The 16,985-nt window shown below is 42.2% G+C and overlaps 1 long non-coding RNA gene across 2 annotated transcripts in view; it reads right to left on the bottom strand.

The window, feature by feature from the left end:
- Positions 1-5,073: 5,073 nt before the first annotated feature.
- Positions 5,074-16,985, bottom strand: part of LOC138789891 (uncharacterized) — a 34,408-nt gene continuing 22,496 nt past the window's right edge. The window contains exons 2-4 of one of the 2 annotated variants that reach the window (XR_011362810.1): positions 9,184-9,306; positions 7,139-7,201; positions 5,074-6,157 (exon numbers count right to left, since the gene is read on the bottom strand). This is a non-coding gene — a long non-coding RNA (uncharacterized lncRNA). The remainder of the gene's footprint in view (positions 6,158-7,138; positions 7,202-9,183; positions 9,307-16,985) is intronic. The other variant, XR_011362809.1, reaches the window with a different exon arrangement.

Raw genomic sequence — 16,985 nt, 5'->3', positions numbered from 1 at the left:
TTATTCTCATTTCTGATACTCGCTCCGAGTTCACACAAGCAATAAGGAGGACAAAATCCCCACAAACACACATGAAAGAGAAGGGTCACATTCTAACTGTGTCCTTCCACAACCTGCAGAGCAACGCATAAAACATTCAGGCGGAGACGCACTGTTCTCTGATGAAGCTGATTAAGTCTAATTAAATTGATGCCAGATTAAAACAGAACAAGCCGTGATGCCCAAATCTTCATGAAACTCAGACATAAATATTTTGGTGGCAGGGTCAATGTTGTACTTACGCACACACATGCAGCAGCCAACTTGCTTGCTGGCTTAAAGGTTATGTCCAGCTTTCCAACCATTTATTTCATTTATGCACCTAAACTAAGAAAGGAACGTTTTCCAACAGTTTTTATTAAATATTCTAGTTTCGCGTACACAGTTCTAATGCAGACCTATGTGTCTACATAGTTTCCTCCTATAGTCAAATGTTATCTACTTTGCAAGAGGTCCCAAAGCTATGGGGAGCCTTTTAGCTCTGTGCTAGACAAAAGAAAGCATTGGAGAGATTGGAGAAAATGCTTCCATACAAAAAGATGACGTTTGTTCCAAGCTAGATATTATTGAAGGTCTCCCTGTACATGTACAGATAAAAAAAAATTTGTGCAAGCAAAAGAGGATATTAATTGCTTTACATTGAAGTGATCTTGATTAACAGGTTGCATTATATACGTTATACCTTCAGAGCTGTGCTCATATTTATGCATACTAAAGGATCCTATTACACTAAACCATTATTGGCCTTACTTTGCTGACCACCGTCAGTTCAGGCCGATAATCGTTTAGTTTAATAGTGTATGTTGAAAGGCCATGAACAGCCAACATGCACAATGTCGTCGGCTGATCATGGTCTTCAACATGTCAAAAGTTCAAGATTTGTGCACTGATGGTCTGCTTTGGACCCTACACCTGTGTTTTATTTTCCCGAACCAATAGATTTATGTGTCTGATGCCCTTATTAAATCTGTCGGTGACAAAACTAAGGGCCCTATTCCACCGGACGATTATAGTTCAGATTATCGTTAAATCGTTCGAATCTAAACGATAATCGTTCGGTTGAAATGCAGTTAACGTTTAATGACCGAATGAGAAATCGTTGATTGCTTTATAAGACCTGGACCTATTTTTATCGTTGCTCGTTCGCAAAACGTTCGCAAATCGTTCGCATTGAATAAGACGTCTTTCGGTCGTTCGCAGTAGATAACGCAATAGTGAAGAAATAGCGAAGAAAAACCGATTGCAAATACGATCATAAGTAACGATTATCGTTCCATGGAAATGAGTGAACGTTTTCAGGTCTTTCGCAATAGCGGTCGTTTGAGATCGTTAATCGCTAACGATTATGCGATCGATAATCGTCAGGTGGAATAGAGCCCTAAAACCCAAACATCCGACCACAATAGAAGTGGCTAATTTTAAGAATTGGTTATAACGGGTTTAAAGGACACTCCCACTTTGGTTTTAAAAAAGAAAATGATGTGTGTGTCAGGTTTCAAGCTTTTTTGTTTCACACACTATTAGTAAATAAGGCAGAACAGTAAAGCGGCAGGGAAAATGGACACAAAGCCGACACTTTAGCAGAACAACATTAGTAAATCAACCCCAATATGTATGAAATGACAGTGACCATTTAAGCAAATATCTGACGCTGTTCCCATAAGCATCCAGCAGAATTGTATGCATCTCTGGAGGATTATACAGATTGAATAAGGGCTAATGCACATGTCTGCAGAAACACGTCCGTGCATGAACTGTGTTCTGCAGACTAGAACTTTGGAGCTCACACCATCATGATTATGATGTCGGGAGTTTCGATGATGTTTGAAAGTTTGCGCTAGTATACTGACACCGTCCATGCACGGACGTGTGCATTTGCCCTGGAAGTTCCCATCCATTTTCTACTAGTGTCAGCAGAATATGCAGCTGGTGGCAGTTTTGAGTGTATGGAGGCCTCCTGAGTCTCCACGAACAGATGATTTTGGTTAAGACAGAGATAAGTCGATGCCAAAGCTGTCTGGCTGCGCGACTTAATCCTCCCCTTCATCAGAATGTTCATGTATATGGGGAAGATGTGAGAGAATTGTTCATCCTACAGTTACTGAAGGTGTATGGCCATCTTAAATTATATAAGGATATGTTGTAATTGCTGGCACAGCAGGTGGCTGGTGGCAGTGATGCGAGAAGTAAACACAAAGGAAACCTCATTTGTTATCCAGATTGGCAAGGGTCAGAGATATGGTATCCCTACTAATTTGAGTTCTGGCATTTCCTATCGATATTCAGTTTTCAACATTTGATCATGAACATACCCCTTACAGACATGTTCTGCTTCTTCGTCCCTTCCTGTTCATCTTAAGACCCTGCAGCTTTGTGCTACCCACTGTGATACATTATGCATCATGGGATATCCGGCTATGTGCAAAAAATACAATTATCAATTGATAAAAATAAAAAAAATTCTTCCCACACCCTTTTTTACAGCTGCCTTACACCCAGATCAAAACGAAGGAATTTCTGTCATGTGCAGCTCAGGGCGTCCTACATGATCTGCCGCTTACAATTCTGAATTTGTTTAAGCCCTTTCTAGCCTGGGGTGTCCAGCAATTTCCTGCACTACTAGAAACGAGAACTGTTCTTGGTTTTGCATTCTTCTCGGGAGTTGTAGCGTAGTGTCTGAAATGCAAAACATTGTAGTCACATGAGGCGGTCACTCGTGAAGAGGCAGGCCAGAACCAGCAACAGCAGCTTCCCATTAACAAGTGACATTGATATAAACTCTCGCTAGGTCATCTGAGGCTGTGATCACAAGACCCAGTTAACCACTTAATGGCCATTCCTATCCAGTTTCACCTTGTAAGGCAAAAGATCATTTTACTGGTTCTCACTATTTCCACCCTGGTATATAAAGGTCTTTGAGTCGTTCTCTACTCACAAGTGTATAAAAGTTCTCTCTAGCCATTTCCGTTTTATATATATCCTATTTACATGTTACATTTCCATAAGTGACAACAGGATTTAGCCACCATTACAGCTTCCACCTTTTTGAACATTTCTTAAATTCTCAGTCTAAAGCTCCTATTACATGGGGTGACTGGAGTAGCAAACAAGGACTGTCAGCGCTCGTTTGCTCCTTGTTCCCTGCTGGCACTATTACACGCGGCGGCAGGGAGCGGGTGAGCGCAGGGGGCTGCGAGGGGGGGCTGCCCGGGTGATCGCTAGATAGTCCGGGCAGCCTATAGCAGCGGTCTGCTGCTGCCGCTCCTATTCCACAGGGCGTCAGCAGAAGATCGCTGCTATCATAGTTGTTTGTCTTTCAACGTGTTGAAAGATAAACAACTGCAACGATCAGCTGACATTGTTCATGTTGGCTGATCATTGCCTTCTATTACACAGGACAATTATCGGCCATAACGGCTGATATCGGCCGAATACGGCTGATAGTCGTTCTGTGTAAAAGGGCCTTTAGACTTCTCCAAGTTCTGGGCACAGAGCCAGAAGCATAAGGAGTAGACATAAGAGTACAGATAAGAGATAAGCGTAAGGAGTAAAGATAAGCTAACCTTGAGCATGCTCGGGTTTGTCCAACCCAAACTCTTAGCATTTGATTACCAGTGGCTGAAGCTGGATGCAGCCCTGGGGCTTCCAAGAAAACACACCAGGACAGTTTTCAAGGACTCTCTAGGGCTGCATCCAACTTCTTCAGCCACTGGTAATCAAAAGGTGAAAGTTTCGGTTTGGACAAACCCCAGCATGTTCAAGGTTCGCTCATTTCTAGTAAGGAGCACTTACAGCTCTGTATCGCTGTGTGGCGCAGTATGATTCCTTCATAATACACAATATTACATCTGATGGAGTCTCATGGAGCTTTTATTTTTTTTAAGCTTCTGCATGTATTGGAGACATATAGAGGTACAGTACGACCCAATCTGCATACTAGAGGAGTCCATGATCCTGGGGCAACTTTAACAATAACTAGATAATAATCATTAATAACAGTGCTATACTATATATAAACATTACTATGTATGGAGAGGTAATTTGACCACTGTATGTATTATTTGACCTGTGCTATAGACCGTACTGTACACTGGCACTGTACATTGTTTATTTTGTATAGTGCTGCTGGCACTAAATAGCACTGCTATGTAGGCAAATGTATGTTTATGGGTCCAGTGTACGGTACTATTACTAAGGGTCCTATTCCACGGGCTGATGGGGGCCCGATCAATGGCTCGTTTTCTGGGCCTATTCCACGACCCTATAATTGTTTAGCGAGGGCTGCAGGGACATCGTTACTGATGTCCTTACAGCCCTTGTTTAATCAGCATACTTTTTCTAACCTTGCTGCAGGGCTTCTCCCGATCCCGCGCGCAGCAGCTTCGGAGCGGCCTGTCTGTGCTGACAGACCGCTCAGCCAATCACTGGCCGCGGCGGTCCCGGCCAGTGATTGGCTGAGCGGTCTGTCAGCTCAGACAGGCTGCTCCGAAGCTGCTGCTGCGCGTGAGACCGGGAGAAGGAGCGCAGGAGAAGCCCTGCAGCATGGTTAGGTAAAGTATGCTGTTTGTGGAATCGTCGGTCGCCTGCCGCACACCGCTATTCCACATAGCGATGCACGGTTAGTGCCCGATGATTTTAGGTTTGCACCTAAATAAATGATCAGACTATGACCCGATCATCGGCTAATCGTTGTCTCTATTCTACGGACGATTAACGCTCCGTGCAGTAGGCCCCTAAGGCATACTCTGGTGCTAATAATTAGTCCATGATAGTCTATGGTATGACTATTTATACCAAGTTGGTGGTGGAGCACACTAATGAAAGTTACTGTAAGACCAGACCTGCCAGGGTATCTAAGTGTGTCTCTGAAGGTCATTGTAAAAGCTCTCATTCCTGAACCAAAGTAATCTAAACTGCCATATAGTAAAAGATGGATATATACCATAACAATCATTGTCATTTTGCTGGTCCCTGCAGCTCTATAATAAATGTCTTCAAGAAGTTACAAGCAATTTTTTTATTTTGTACCTCATGTTACTTAAGGCCATCAACCACTGGAGAGCATTTTATACATCGATAACAAAGGGTGCAGTTATGTGGGTACAGATGTAGCGGTCTCACCTGTTTCTTGATGTTGGAGGGCATATGGGAGCTTGGGGGACCTTTTACAGTTATTGCACTTGGGCCCAGAGGCTTACTACATCTGCCACTAACACATGGTGTGACACATGGTTCAAAAGGACACTACTCCTCTCCTGCAATTACAGTGTAAAACCTGGTAATGTTATTCCTAGTAATGTGGGAACCATAGACTTTAACAACCCTATAAATCACTCACATCGTCTTATCTATGGTAATGAAGTAAAAGTAAGACAAGTTCCTCCTTAAACTGTCCTAATATGGTTGAAAAGTTATAATATAATATGCAAACGTGTTCTGCAAACAGACAGAACCAATAAGTGGCTATATTGGTTGCAATGACCCCGCCTAAGTGGACTCTAAGGGCCCTCTGCTATGTAACAGGACCTCAGTACCGTAGATGGTATAGTAAGGGGTGGAGGTCAATGATACAAAGGTTATATCAGGGTCTTTTAGCTCATTTACACCTACTACCAATGTATCTGTAGTATTGCAGTATTGTATTGTAGTTTTTCAACAGTTTTAGAGTCATATATTGGATGCCAATGGTTTATAGCATAGGCATTTATAATATTGATGTCCTCAAATATGGCAAGTAAAGGAATACAGGTCTAACTGATGTTTTTATCCACTATGACCCCTTCTGCATTCTCTTGTATGGGAATAGTACAACTCTCAAACAGCTACTATGGAACTTTACCGACCTTGCATCACAATGACTAAGGTTTATTACGCAAACTAGAACAAAAAGTCTTCCACTCAATGAACTTTGCAACAATTAGGTCATCTCAATATAACACCACAAGACAAGGCAACTGTTTAATATTAAATTATTATTAGCATAAAAGAGAAGGGAGAGTAAAGTCCCAAAACCACCCAGTCCAGACAGAACTTGTTCCTCTGCAAAGGGGAATTCTCCGCTCAAGTAATGAATGTTTACACCAATACGTCACAGGGGCTCATCATGCTGGGAAGTCACCTGAGGGAAGACCAAAACAATGAAACTGGGAAGCTTTTTCAACAAAGGACAAAGTGAATGAAAAGAAGAACAATGTGTCTTTCACAACAGTACACATCAAAGAGTATATTGCTTTTGGAGTATGAACAGAAATTGAAGAACCCTTAGGAGGCAAACACAAACATAGCAATAACATACAAATGCCATGCTGGTGGTCAAATTAGAGCCTAAAATCCTCCTGCTGCTAATAGCCCATAAAGTAACGCCCTGGAGGGAAGCAGTTTAGGGCAATAAATGCAATGGAAGAGCCATAGGGAGGAGGTCACTGCAACTCAATTTCTAGGAATTGCTTAGAAGTTCTGGTAAGGGAAGGAGAGGTGTTGTACTTAAAATGGCTGAGGGAAATAGTACAGCACAAGGAATAGCAGGCTTTGTTGTAGGGAGAAAGGGCAATATTAAGAAGAAATCTGTAGCCTGGGATTGGACCAGGTATTAAAAAAGGTGGGATTACCTTTACATGAGACCTGGCCAGGGGAGGAGTCATACTGTGCAGCTGAAAGTGGGAGGGGGGGGCACATTTATGCCATCGGTCCTCAATGACCCTCTTAGATAGGATGGGGAGGAGGGGTCACATAGCAAAAGGCTATCCTAAGAGGAGCTGGACGTGAAGGTGAACTGTCTTGCTTTGCTCTGGGCTCCCTTTATGTAATTTTTTTTTAATTTTTATTATTAATATTATTATTATTATTATTATTATTATTATTAATGAAATACCACCAAGTAAAATACCTACAAACTCTGTCTGTCTTGGTGATACTTGGCTGAGAAGAGTCAGGGAGGTTTCTGTAGCATTTAGCCCCTGTCTATACTCAGGTCTCCTGACTGGGAACCATGGGGGGAGGGTGTCTTATGAGTCTGGTAGCACCCATTCACATAACTACTGGGACACCCAACAAATTATCTAACACAGTGCTTATCAAACTTTTTCTATTGGAGCCTCACCTAATAGAATAAATTATGCCTGGGCCTCACCAGACTGACCAAGAGGATGCTGGGCCTCACCATCTGTGAAGGAAAAGTCCATGCAAAGATAAAAACTATTGCTCAGTCTACCCTTCATTTATCTCCTAACCTCTCAACATTAAATAAGCACAAAATGAGTCAATAATGTTCCTTGTTGGATTTTAGGGAAAGAACTGTGCAGCTTACAGTCACTTTTGTGAATACTGACTCCTCAGCTGCGCCTTACCAACAACTAGGGGGCACCTCACTGGTGAGGCCCGCCTCACAGTTTGAGAAGCACTGATCTAACACACCCTTCCCTAAAATGGTCATATATTGTGTAAGAATTTGAAAAGATGAAGAGTTTTTCATTACAAAGAACTTTCCATGCTTTTTAAGTATACATTAATTGCTTTGTATTTCCTAGAAGACAACACAATTTTTGTGTTTTACAAGACTTGCCCTTTAAACAGAAATCAAGAATAATTATTGCCCAGTTTTCGCTGACTCAAGCTCCCTGGTGGTTTTGTTATCTCTAATAAATTGGGACATAATCCCACCCAGGGATTCCCGCTGTCAGGGGTCCTAAGGTAGACACAGAGGAATTTACATGGATGCTTCAGTCTCTTCAAATCCTGTTACTAGTCTTAAATACTTTGACCTCTCCAGACCAGAAAACCTTTTCCCAGGCCTTTATTGTAGTAGGTCTTTCGAGGTGGAATTTGAGGACTGAAAACATTAAACATAGGAAACAATCACTATAGACTGGGTCATTGGGTCAAGATCAGAAGCTACTTCCTGTAGCGAGCATACTTGAGTGTAGAGAGGAGCTGTCAACTCAACTCTAGGCCCTTGGTAACATTTGTTTTTGGAGGCAGTCACCCACAACTATGCAACCACCGGCCTCCCCTGCCCTCGACAGATCCAACCTCTTGGCCTTCTAAGGTTTTAACAATAGTGTCTTCCATGCAAACTCAACCCTAATGATCTCCCAGTGAGACCCTGAAGAAAGTTTGGGATAACACATGAAAGAATCCCATTCATTCCCCCTGTTCGCTCTACATCCATGGTAAACCCAAGTAGTTCCCAAGAGTATTTATTTTTGGTTATTATTATTAATTGATAATGTCACATGAGAGCAGGGAATCACCTTAAGGTCCCTGGGGTGTGACAGCATCCGTTCAGTGTTATGTTCCTTCCTAGCTATGAACATTAGGAAACCTCATAGATTGATAGGGTATGTATCAAAACAAAGTTTGTATCAAGACAAATGTTTTCTAATTAAAAAAGAATGCGTGGGGGCAGCAATATTGGAGGCACAAGCATTCTTATTGCATTGTTTGCAAAGTACAGCAATAAGTATGTGCTTTATGGCAGAGTTGATAGAGAGTTAATGTACATAAATCTGACTATAGATCACTGCTCTGTCAAGGAAGAGACCCATCAAGCAAGGTCCATTAGTAAAAATGTCCAATCTAGTGACGTTATAACATTTCTGAGTGGCTTAAAGGACCCTATAAGTAGATGCGCTTTAGGGGGCATCTGTTGCTGAGTTACTCTACAGGGGATCTATGACTGGCATTCACTCTTATGGTAGGGCCTGTGGCTTACTTTACTGTTGTAAATAAAAACGTATAAACTAGCAATGTGTAAATTACTCAAATTTAACCATGTGCGGCAGTATACTTATTTTTCCCTTCTTAGATAATTAATACAGTACGAAGATCTACTGTCTTATGAGTCTGTGTCGTTCTGCTTTTCATCTGCTAAGACGCTAGCACCCTCCGACTTATGAAGGACCTTTTCATTCAGTGTTCTGTTTGATGACACTAAGAATTTACCAGCATGCTGGAAAAATGTGTCACTTTCAATGCATGGCTTTGGTTTATGTGCGTGTGTGTGTTTTTGCTTTGCCCATGGCTACATCCATTAATCACTGCCTTATCCCATCTCCATCCCACAGGCGGTTCTCAAGGCAACCATCAACCAAGAGATCCATTTTGCTGACATCACAAATGGGGGGGGGAGGTGACGCACACACTCACAGATAACGATGATGATGATTATGATGATAATACAGTTCTCTACCACTGCTACTGCCTGTGATCGAGGCCAGTAAGTTATGTGTCAGGAACCATGTGACTGCATCATTGTTGTCATTCGTCTCCCTGGCGGGGGGAAAAAAAAAAAAAAAAGAGAAAATTAGGGTGGAATTACTCCGGCTCAGTCTGACTCCACTTGTCAGATTCTTTCCACTATGCAATCAGTCCTCCTCGCAACACACATCATACACAGTAACTTTTTGTGATCTATCAAAATATTCTCAGCGCGGTGAGTCAGGCTGCAGTCCGCACTGATTACTTAATGATGTCTGTGAGTCCTGCTGGAGTGTTTTCACTCTGTGCCGGGAAAAGGGTTTTCTAACACTTTTTTTTCCCCTTAAAACCTAAAATATTATGTCTCATTTGCTTCTATGCCAAAGTGGAGACAGACGTCTGAGTATAAAATTATAAATACTAAAAGGGGGGCTGTGCTGGATAGTCATACGTAAGGAGCGTTACACATACACATGGGGGGGGGGGGGATTACAGAAGCTGGCGTATTAGACACACAGCAGTAATATGATGTCTCGCACAATTTGTTTTTAGGTTGTGCCGAAGTTGTAGAATGGGAAGAGAATGTGGAGCAGTCAGGTGATCATCACCATTTATCAAGATGGATTAGTAGGTAGGTAAACAGATAACAGATGAATAATTAGGATAGATAGATAGTCAAAAATCTAATGGATTGTGGTGCAAATAAGTTGCTGTAAATAAAGGAATTATTATAATGTTACACCAAAAATAATCACCTGCCCAGCAGCACCCCCTTGGCTATGGGCTACATATCAACGGTTGTAACAGCGGCCGTCATTAAATGAAAACATACACTGCATTGATTGTAATGGAATCTCGGCCAGAAAGTATACACTCTGTATGCACTTGGCTGGGATTCCTTGCGGTTGCACAAAAAACTGACTTTTCAGTTTTGTGTGGCCGCTATTCATTGAATAGCGGCCGCACAAGACTGACAGAGCAGACAAGGTAGAGTGCAGCTCCGGCCGCACTTTACCATGTCGGCTATAGGTAATCCAAAGAAATGAAGTTCATCAGGCCTGTACTGCAGTACTGTCAGGGATGAACTTCACTGACACCGGCCGTTCTATGACACAGCCGTGTCACAGAATGGCTGGTGTCATACTGTGTGTGATTACGGCCTTATAGCATGGAGTCCTATATTCCATTTTGTCCCTTGAGACATGAAAAAGAGAGCCCTTCTTTAGGGTATGTGTTTCAATAACACCAGCTGATATACAGATCAATAAGAACAACCATGTATGTGGACCTTTAAATTATCGTTCTGAAAATATTCAGCTTGGAGAATTTTCCAAAATGTTTTTTTTTTCCAGGCTGGTGGTAAATGCGGCATGATGCTGAACAGAATCTTTACTTGTTGAGCACAAGCTGTAGTATTTACCGAGCTATATGAGGCGTCTGGCTCACCAAGAACAGCACATCATGACTAAATGAGTCAGGACATGGAGTTCCTTCAATGACTATGTAGTCACCGTGTTCTGGGGATACCAGTGTCTAGCCGATGCCAAGTTGAGTGCCAAATACACCCACCCTCCCACAGAAGGGATTTCTGAAAATGCCAAGCTCAACACAACAGAAGCTAACAAGCTGACTTATTCATGTATTTGTTATATACTGTTTTTGCCAGATGCCGATGTACCTCGGGATCTACCAGTCATGTAAGTGGCAAACAGTGTACATGGTGTCCAGATACTGTTATTCATTGATACCTTGGGAGAAGTCTTTTGCCACTAGTCATAAAGGAAAGTATATAAAGCAGCATAGCCCCTAACGATGAAGTTAGAGGTGCTATGAGTACAGCTCTTCTACTCCAGTAACCATATGACAGTACTTCCTGTCCTCTGCACTGGTACTTTAGCCTTGTCATAGGAACAGTTCAAAGGAACAGTTCAAAGAGGACTTTTTTTTGTTTCCAAGCAAAAAATTTTTCCCCCCATGAAATAATAGAGATTCTTTTTATTGGGCCATATAACACAGGCTAATTATTAGCTATAAGCTATAAGCTGACAAAAGAGCAAATGCTCGTTCAGCCGTCATTTGGATCTTTTGTGCAGCCATTTAAATTATCATTTTTGGCTATACATTGTCCTGTATAAATGGGTGATATGTGGTGATTTTATGCCACCACTGTTCATTATAATTGATCTATTTCTAGTAAAGTTGAGTGGTAACCAGTATGGCCACCATTGCCAATCCTGCTAGGTTTTCCCTAAACCCCTGAAAGGCAATGTTTTGCAGGTTTATATCACTTTATACTACCCCTATATCAGTTATGAAGGGCTCTAAGAATGCTACTGTCTAGGGCACTAATAGAGATGAGTGAATTTACAGTATAAATGAAGCAAAGTGGCTTCCTTTGAACTCCATGCTGCTCTTCCAGAAACTTTTCCCAGTTTCCCAGGACTGGATCCAGCTTTTCCAAGCACCCAGAGCGGAGCGGCACCAAGTTGATAGGGCTGCTGAGCTAACGAAGCGCTTTGCTTTATTTATACTGTAAATTTGCTCATCTCTAGGCACTATGTATGGGAAGTTTGTGAAAGTGGAGTGGGTAAAAAAGCAAAAGATGTTTGTGCCGAAAATGCTGTAGACATGAGTCATGGCTGGAAGAATCCTTTATGATGGTCTAGGTCAGAAATAGCAAAAACTTGAGCCTTCAAGAGAAGGCCCCCTTCCCCCTCCCCCAGTACAGGTAGCTACTAAACCAAAGCAATGCTTTTAAACCAAGTCACTGTTTTGAATAACAGTTTTTGCAAAACGCTCTCAATCCAAGTTACTCTTAAACCAAAAAAGTGGGGCAGATTTACTATTACAAATGTGCATTTTTGTGAAAATGGCATACATGCTAAGCAGCTGTGGACATCTGCCATTAGATTTCATCATCTCCAAAGTAGATTAAATACTGTAAATTGCAACATGCAACTCACATGTGACATCGATGTTTCGAGATGGGAAAAAGATGTGCTACAATCCGAAAAATCCCGAAGTAATGTGAACGTCTTATGGTGCGTTTACACAGAACGATTATCGTTCAAATTTTCGCGATAACGATCGCATTTGAGTGATAATTGGCTCGTGTAAACACAGCGAATGATCAAGCGAGGAATGAGAAATCGTTCATTGTGATCTTCTAACGTTCTCAAATCGTCGTTGGCTAAAAATCTGCAGATCGCTTCGCGTAAACAGTCTTTCAAAGATTCACTCTGTGTGAGATGGGCTTAAGCAATTTTAAAAACGATCGAAATAACGATTTTTCTAATGATTTATTCTTCTAAACGCTGATCGTTATAAAAACCAAATCGTTGCTTCAAAATTGCTAATTGATCGTTTGGGCGAATTATCGCTACATGTAAACGTAGCATTACTATGACTGATGCAAATATCACCATGAAGCCCTAATCTGAAGTTTTCAGTAGCTACTCAAGAATCACTGACCTAAACATAATAGTATTTTGTTTTCAGGATTTCTGCTGAGAAAATGGAATTTGTGATGAGATCAGGACATGGAGGAATCCCAAACAAGTTAAGGTAAAGATGACGTATTACAAAAGTATGTGGAGGGGGGAAGGCAGCTTTCTCCTCTCTACTAAGATTGCCTCAGTCGGGACCACCAGACTGGCTTCTATGTGATTTGTAATAAATAACAGATGCTGGAAATTATAACCCATCAGAAAAACATAGAAATAATGGAAAGGTTATAATCTCTGTAACAATTGTATCATCAGAAGACCTGGACAGCCCTGGATAAATCACAGGGTCTACAGGCATCTTAATGATATGCAAATGATGAAAAAATTCAAAGCCTCTCAATTTATTCTGTATAGAGTATAAGCGCCACATTTCCTATACAAGCCTTGGCATGGTGTAGCTAAGGGTATTAAAGCGGTTGTTCACCTTTTTTTTCCCCAAATCAACTGGTCCCAGAAAGTGCCAGAGAATTGCAATTTACTTCTAGTAAAAAAAAAAAAAAAAAAAAAAAAAAAAAAAAAAAAAAACATCCAGTACTTATCAGCTGGTGTATGTCCTGCAGCAAGTGGAGAGATTTTCTATAGGGGTTTGCTGCTGCTCTGGACAGTTCTTGACACGGACAGAGGTGGCAGCAGAGAGCACTGTGTCAGACTGGAGAGAATCCACCACTTCTTGCAGGACATACAACAGATTAAGTACTGGAAGACTGGAGATATTTTTAATAGAAGTAAATTACAAATTTATACAACTTTCTGACACCAGTTGATTTGAAAGATTTTTTTATTGTAAACAACCCCTTTAATGGTGGTTTAAGGAATGTTTTGTCACGCTGAATGCATTTGGACGTGTAGATCATCAATATCCGCTGCTAGCAGCTCACTTTACAATTGCTGACCAATAGCGTCCTAGATGTGCTCAAAGGGAGAGAAGTCCGGAGACCTTGCAGGCCATGGTAACAGACTTACAGACAGGTCACTGCTTACAGCAGCTTGATCAACATGCAGCCTGGCCTCACATTCAAAAACACATTCAGAGAAATGGCCATACCACTGGTTCCACAACCAAATCATTGTTATGCCAAGCCTATAGTGTACTTGTACTAGAGGGGTCCGGCTACCATAAATAATTCAACAACACAACCATATTGCAGAGAGTAGGATCAATGTGATGTTACCCCCTCAACATTAAAGGACAACTCCGGCCAAAAGTATTTTTTAATATGTTGTTACATAAGGAAAGTTAGACAAATTCCTAATATACACTTATTATGGGAAATGCACATATACTGCTTTTTTCCTCAATTTACATTGTAATTGGGTTGCAGTCATCAATGGCAGCTTGTGCACTCACCGGGTGGCAGAAAAAGGCTCCCCGGCACCAGTCCAACCTGCACCGGCTCCCCTAGCCCCCCAAAGGACCCCCCACAACCGTCCATCACACTGGCCACCCTCCCCTAGCCCTCCCGCACCCGTCCATGCTGCTGGCCGCCCTCCCCTAGCCACATCCATGCTTCTGCCCCCCCCCCCCCTTTTAGACTATCCTCATTACTTCTCTCCTTGGCCATACAATGTTATTATTGTGTTTTTTTTCTATTTCAGAACCTACGTAAATCACTGATGCACATAGAAAATAGGAGGCCTTTTCCTAAGGTTTCATATACCACATAATGAGACACCTCCTTTGTCCCTCTAATAATGGACCTACACCTAGTGTCTACACACAGGTATTATTACACAAATTCATTCTGAGTAGCTGTGTTGTGCCTGCGTCACAGCTCCCCTGGACACAGAGGGGATTACACACGGAGATAGCAGTCTTGTGTATTCTGACATCTTAATGAAGTCTGTGAGTCACACGCTCCTAGCAATGAATGACAAACGCTGCAAGGGCTTGTTTCTGTGGTGAAGGGTCCGGGATAACGGGGCGAGAGGTCCTGTTTGGAGAATGTGTGAGCCCTTAGGAAAAACATGTGCGTGGGTAAAGGATTACTGACTTAAACTGGTAGGTTACACATCACTGGTGTCTGATAACAGTCACACATATACAGTACGGCAATTTTTTTTTTTTTTTTTTTACTGCCAATTTTGTTCGTTCTTTTTGGTTAAAAAGTAGCCCCTTAAAAAAAAAAAACAAATAAACCTACTTTTCTCCTATCCATAGGATAGGGTACAAGTAAGATTGTGTGGGGTCACACCTCTGTGCCCCTAGCGATCTTCAGATTAGCCCCCAGCTCCTTTGTTTTGAATAGAGCTGCGGGCAGGCATGTGACCCACAGCTCTATTCGTTCTTTATGCAGAGGCTGGAAAGATCCGAGTGCAGTACTCAGCTCTCTTCGATGGCTCCATAGAGAATGAATAGATCCCCGGGTCACGTCTACCCGTGGCCGTATTCAAAACAAAGGAGCCAATCTGGAGATCGCACGAAGGTTAGACCACCGCAATCCCTTAGGGCCCTATTACACCAAAAGATTATCTGACAGATTTTTTTTTTAAGCCAAAGCCCGGAATGGATTTGAAAAGAGGAGAACTCTTTCCTTTATTACTTGTTCTCTGTTTATAGTCCATTCCTGGCTTTGGCTCAAAAAAAAAAAGTCAGATAATCTGTTGGTGTAATAGGGCCCTTACTTGTTCTGTGGATAGGGGACAAGCAGGTTTTAACTGGAAAGCCCCTTTAAAGGGTTTATCCAAGATTTAAAGTCATCCTTTATCAACAGGATAGTACTGGTAGGGGTCCAAATGCTAGGATCACAAGAAAGATGGTCACGTTATCCACATAAGTGATGCAGCAACACGCATACTTGGCCACCCGTCCATTTACTTCTGAGTTTAGCACTCGGCAATGCTCGGAAGTCCCATAGAAAATGAATGGAGCATTGCCTGAAATCTCAACAGTGCCACACCACTAATTTAGGGGACAATTAATTGTTATATAACTATAATTCTAAAAAGTGGACATGTCCAGATGACTTAATAGTGACTCTAGTTTATTACTTCCACCATACACAATCCAATCCTAGCTCAAATGGCCCACCTAATTAGATTCTAGGACATCTATTGCTAGCCTAGATCTACCAATGATTTCCTATTTCAGAAAACCGATGAAGGAAGCCAAAGGGTTGACCATATGCATCCTGATCCTAAGGGTTTATCCAATACAATAAACAGTAATTGACCATGAACATTTTTGACCATGTTGGAAGATATCAATGCACATTTGGAATGATACTGCTCTAGCGGCACTGGTAAAGTCTATGAGAACCATATTCTGAGAAAAAGAAAAGAAAGGGGCCCACCAAGCATTGTTGGCAAAGTGTCTGCCTATGGCCATTTGATCAGCAATCAAAAGGGCATATCTAATAGTAGATGGCCCCTTTTAATTTCTCAAGTGGTCTTTTTTTCCCAATAGAGCAATAAACTTTGTTTATTGGGGCACTCCAGGCTGGGGGTATTTTTCGTGTATGGCCGGGGAGGGGGTGTATAAAGACGCGGCTGTCCACTTATCTCCCCCCCTTCTTCCCCGGTTCTAGCACCAGGTCGCGGATTGCACTGCCCAGTTTTCCCGTCCCGCAGCCGCTTCCTGGTCTGAGCTGCGGCCTGGGATGTGATGTGTGAAGGCTGCTTAGCCATTCAGCAGACGTAGCGGGGTTCAGCCTCAGATGCTAAATGGCTGAGCTGCCTTGAGATGTCGCGTCTAAAGCCGCAGCTCAGACCAGGAAGCGGCAGCGGGACGGGAAAACGGGGCAGTGCGATCCGCGATCTGGTGCTGGAGCCGGGGAGGTAAGTGGATGTCGGCGTCTATATCCACCCACTCCCTGGCCATACACGAAAAATACCCCTAGCCCAGAGTACCCCTTTAAGCTGACCATACTCATAATTGTCACTAAATTCTGGACCATTTCCCCTTTTGACTTTCTTATAATCCATCCATGTTAACTTTTTTAAATAAACATTTATGAAAAATAAGTATTGGAGATTGTGCAGTCCAACAGTGTCGGACTGGGGTATCTGGGGCCCACCAGAGAAAATGATCTTGGGGGCCCACCAATAAAGAAACAGTGAGAAAAGACATGCCAGTCAGTGTTCTAAAGCTAGAGGCCCACCAGAGGATCCTCCAGTCCTCTGGTGGTCCAGTCTGACACTGCAGTCCAATATAATACATAAGTAAATGCAGAAACCCCTAGGGAAGAGTATCCACTTACTAGTAGGTGCCCCCATATGATAACAGCTAAGCATTAAATAGAACAAGTG

The sequence above is a fragment of the Dendropsophus ebraccatus genome, chromosome 4 (assembly GCF_027789765.1).
Source record: "Dendropsophus ebraccatus isolate aDenEbr1 chromosome 4, aDenEbr1.pat, whole genome shotgun sequence".
Lineage (NCBI taxonomy): Eukaryota > Metazoa > Chordata > Amphibia > Anura > Hylidae > Dendropsophus > Dendropsophus ebraccatus.
Note: the sequence above shows the minus strand (reverse complement) of the source record. Positions and strands in the feature narration are given on the sequence as shown.